Raw genomic sequence first — 5,052 nt, 5'->3', positions numbered from 1 at the left:
GCCGGCTTCGGGAGGGGAGGACGCGGGGCGGGGCTGCGGCGGCAGGCGCCAGAGCGGGCGGGGTGGGGGCGGGTCCAGGCGGGAAGGGGCGGGGCCGAGCCGTGCTGGGGCGGGAGGGGCCGGGAGCGCGGGCAGGCGGTGTTTTGCGCCCGCCTGGGGACGGCCGTTAAGCGCCTTCTCCGCGCGGCGGCGGCCTCCTCGGTCCCCCCGCCTTCTGCCAGCCGTGCTGCTCCTCGGTTTATCGCTCCGGAGGGGCGGTGGGGCTTTCCCGCCGCCCGGGGGTTGCCCGGGAGTGGCCGCGGGGCTGGGCGGCGCGGGCTGCCGGGGGCGGGGGCCGTGCGGCGGGCTCTGCTGGTGCTGCCCGACGGAGTGCGTCTGGGGGGTGGCTGTGTGGCCGCTGTAAATGGCGGTGCGCGGCGCCGGTGTCCTTTTTCCGGCGGCGTGGCGGGACGAGCCTGGGTCCGAGGCGGGGGAAGGGCTCCAGCCGTGGCGGCCTGGGCGGAGCGGCCCGGCAGCCGCAGGGCCCGCCGCCCTCGGGGGTGCGCGGCGGGCCGGGGCTGGGAGGGGGAGCTGCTGGTGCTCCGCTCAGCTCCACTGCCCAAGGAACTTGGATTTTGCTGAGCCTGCGACAGGCCTTACTCCTCTCCTACAGTGGGAAACCTCTGTTGACTGTCACGTTACCAGTATCTCCCCACTGTGCTGTTGGGGTGTTCTGAGGGCTAGCAGCAAAGTAACGCTAGCTGTCATTAAGAGGACTTTTATATCCGTGTCCAGTGTCACAATCCCCATAATATAAGTGTTCCATTGCCTCCTGACTGTCTACCTTTAGCTGTTAAGGACCCATTTTCTGCTACAGGCAGGCCTTAACCTCCAGCATTCTATATGGAGGCATGGCACGTACACAGATCTTGATTTTTGGTTGTAAGCGGTACATCTCTCAGACGCTGCCCTTCTGGTCCTCACTGTTAGGAAGGGCAGGGAAAGATAGTAGCATTCCCTGTGTGGAAAAAGGCAATACCAGTACCAAAATAACAAAAATACCAGTATTTTGACCCCACTCCCTTTCTAGTTACTGTGCTGTAGCAGTCTTATCTGCTAAAGTTTTGCTTTAGAGTTGAGCAACATTCAGCTCTGTGTTGGACCCTTTGTGAGTATATGTGGGGAGCAATTGGACCCCTAAAATAATGCTTGCCTGTTTCAGAGGAGCCACATAGCTGAAAAATCCATTGGGACCAATGACTAGCTGAGGATGCAACTTGTAACTTCAGAATGAGCTGGCAAGTTGTTGATGAGGTTTCCTGGCCCTGCTTGATACTGTAAATATTTTTGACAGTGCACTTCCAATTTTAAATGAAGAAGTAGACTTTTTCAAAGTAGGTGCTTAAGTGTCCTGGTTTTTCTTGGGTAATACAGAAATGCTTAAAATATTTTTGCCACCTTCATGAGCATCCAAAGTCCTTGCATCCTGGGTAATACTTCTCTAGAGCCTGAAGGTGAGAATCCAGTCCCTTTATACTAGTTCATCTGTATGTCAGCTGTCACCCTATCTGACAAGAAGCTGATTGCCTAGTATTTTCAGTGATTGTTAGAAAATCCTGTTGTGGCAAATGATGAACAAACAGCGTATGCTAGTTTAAGTGTCACCATAGATGATAGAAGTAGATGCCAAACATTCCTTTTGTTTTTACTCCTTTGCTGTAAATCACTTATCCTTGAATAGAAATAAGAAAAACTTGACTGTTTGCCCAGATCTGCAGCTGGTCTTTAAAAGGAGAAAAATGTTAAGTTCAGCAGTGAATTTGGAAATTATTCTGCTGGCACCATCTGATGGTGCAGTACAGCGTTCTGTGGTGCAGTGGTATGAGCTATAGCTTCAGTGAATTGGGATCCCAGTATAGGAATAAAGTTTTACTTGGTCTGGAGCAGAAGCAAGTATTGGTGGTGACATGATCTGTGAGGTGAATTCCTGCTGTGGAACTGCAAGTGGTGTCAAGGGTTGTGGAGAAGTAGAGGGGAGATAGGAACAGCTGAGGAAGGTAAGTGGCAAGATGCTTGCCTGAGATCATCCCTAAGGCTGGGCCTGGGGCAGCTGAAACAGTGGTGCAGGCCATTCTGAAAAGGTCGCTGGTGCTGCATATTGGCAGCATTCTGTAGGCTGGAGACCCTGTGGCTGTGGATGCAGCCCATGTACCACCAGGAGATGGTCTGTGGCAGATCAAGTTTGACCATTATGACATGAATAAGAACCCCCTGTTTTTCATCACTGATGAAAGCCAGCAAATACAAGATCACAGAGCCATCAAGAAATTATAGGACTTTGGCTAAGGTTAACACACTGGTGAGGCCTGATAGTGAGAAGACTCACAGCTGTCTGTCTGGACTGATGCTCTGGATAGAGCCAGCAGGATTGGAATCATTAAAACTGATAAACCTGGGACTGTAGAGACAATAAACTTTATTTAAAAAATCTAGAAAACAAACCCTTATAACTCTTGGTTCTTTCTTCCAATGGTGTGGAGGCTCTGAGTGTCTCTCTGAAGTGGACGTAGGAAGGGTTACATAAGGACAGTTAACTGTCTTGTATGAGGGGTGAGAACACTATAACTAACTTCTGCTGGGATTTACTTGTGTTGGAAAGATGAATTTAAGAACTGAGAATAACCAGTGTACTGCCCTTCCCTTTGTTGTCACGTCAGCCTTTACTTGGATGGTCGTGTGGATAGATATGCTGGCATGATGTGAAATTTCTGTTAAGAGCCTCTGTGGTACCTGTCAAGTAGTCTGGGATCTTAATGTTGCTGGGAAGGAAAGAGGAAGATTCTGCTGTTCCTGCTTTCTCGTTCAGTTGGATATTGGATTTTTACACATGAATGCTCTATTTCAACCTTTGTGGTTTTGCAATGCACCAACTATTGCAGCTTGTTACCAGGATGTAATGATTGACCCATGTTTTTCAACTTTTCAATGCTGCCTTGCACAGTTAGGATGAATGTTGCTCAGGCCACCCAAATATTCTACCTGCCTAGGTATTGCTTATGGTAAATGAGAGGGTTTGGTGATAAAGTATCTGTTGTGGATTTTCCTCTACTCCACAGCTTGCACAGGGAGTTCAGCTAATCAGATTCTTTTATTGTCTGTGACAGTTAAGGGCTCCTTTAAACATGCCCACATGCTGGCTTGGAGAAAAGAGCAATCTGGCCTTCATGAGTGCAAGCAATGCTTTAAAATGGTAGCTGGTCAGGCTTTTTAAGAATTATTTTCATATCTCGTACTGGATGTTCTATGTTGTGGCTTCTACCAGAGCATTAGTAAGGGTCTAAGAAACTGAATTTGACATGGGAACTGGAGTTATCTCATGTGTTAAACCAGCCCTAATGCTGGTAAGCTGTCATGCAGTGTGAGCGTAGAATGACATTGGTGTCTATACAGGGAATATTGCCATTATAAAACATGACCTAAGTGAACTCAAGAGGACTGCCTAATGTCCCTGTGGAAGGCCAGGCATCACAGAATATAACATAGGAATCTATTGACTACTTAGCATTTCTGCTATGTTGCCAGGAGCCCAAATGGAGATGTACAGGAGCTCTGCCAGGACAGTAGAAGCAGCATTCTTTGTACATAATCTTCATATTTTATTTAAAACAGAAAGCAGGGAAGCCCATCCTGGCATAGGCAGGCAACATCTAAACATTGAATTACAAGTAAATAGGTGTCTGTATAATTTCTCTGGTGACTTTATATATGTTCTTGCTTTCCATTTGTGGGTTGAGCTGCATTCCAGCCCATGCTATCATTCTAATCTATTTGGAGGTTGCCTATGCCAGTTTTACTGCAGCTAGCATTCTGTAGCCATGAGCAGTTGGCTGTTGTGATAGTGCATGGTGGACATTTTGGTCAATTTTAGCCTCAGTACCATTTCTGTCTCTCATTGTTTGAGAAGGCCTTTAATGCAAACCTAATGAGATTAGGGTTCACTTGTTCTTGCGTTCCAGGCTAAGTTTTAAAGGGTAAAGAGCATTTGAGATCATCGCTTAGTCCAAAGAAAGACTGGCATTCCTATCAAGTCATGGTTCTCTGGAAATACAAATTAATTCACTAGGTAGCTCCAGTAGTCTTACCCTTGCTATACAATGCTGTACTGGAGCTCTTTTTTATGCTGATTTTCATACCACTATGTTACAACTGTGTAATACTTATTTTCATGTATATTTTTCAAATCAAGTGAAAAAGAGGATGGTAATAAGAAAAATAATACTAAATGCCAAATGTTTATTCAACTATGAAGCAATAGGTAACACATTATGTTCGTAAAATAGCTAGGTATTTTCATTTGGCCTTCTTTTTTTCCTCTTCTGTATAGGAAGTGTTAATAATAATAATGTTCTACAGTATTATCTTTGTTAATACCTTGATCCACATACTTATCCTGGAGAAAGTGAGAAAGAAAAGAAAAAAAAGGATATGTCACCAATGCAGTAGTGTAAGTAGTCTGAAGCATAGCAACCAGTGGGCACTACTTTCTAAAGGTTTGAGATTTGAGCTGTGCCGTTTAGAGCATCCCTACTGTGGGGAATAACCACTTTAAGCAAAATGCACAGCATCTTGGGTAAGGCAAATAAACTTCACTTGACAGATTTTTGCGTGCTTCCTGATAAAAGCCTCAGTGCTTGGCAAATTCTAATGTGACTCTTCACGGCTCTGGCCACGTATCAGCATACTTTAACACACAGTATAGCATGGATCCAAATCCCAGAGTAACCAAGGGGGTGATGCTTTATCTTCCTGACACTCTGAATAAGACTCTTAACTCAAGTAACTTTAATCCAAATACAATCCAAATACAAGGGTGTCCTTTTCCTGTGATTTTTCTTTTTAAATTTTCACACCTATTAATAGATCTATGTGTTTATAAAATATTAATTAAAACGGAGCAGGCTTTGCTTTTGGGGTTAATGTGAATTCATAAGAAATTTTAATTGTGAATGCTTGCTTTCATTGCTGGCAAATGACCATTGCTGTCTGATGTTGATTAAGCATTCTTTGGATTTA

The sequence above is a fragment of the Falco naumanni genome, chromosome 2 (assembly GCF_017639655.2).
Source record: "Falco naumanni isolate bFalNau1 chromosome 2, bFalNau1.pat, whole genome shotgun sequence".
NCBI classification, from domain to species: domain Eukaryota; kingdom Metazoa; phylum Chordata; class Aves; order Falconiformes; family Falconidae; genus Falco; species Falco naumanni.
This window is presented reverse-complemented; position numbering follows the sequence as displayed.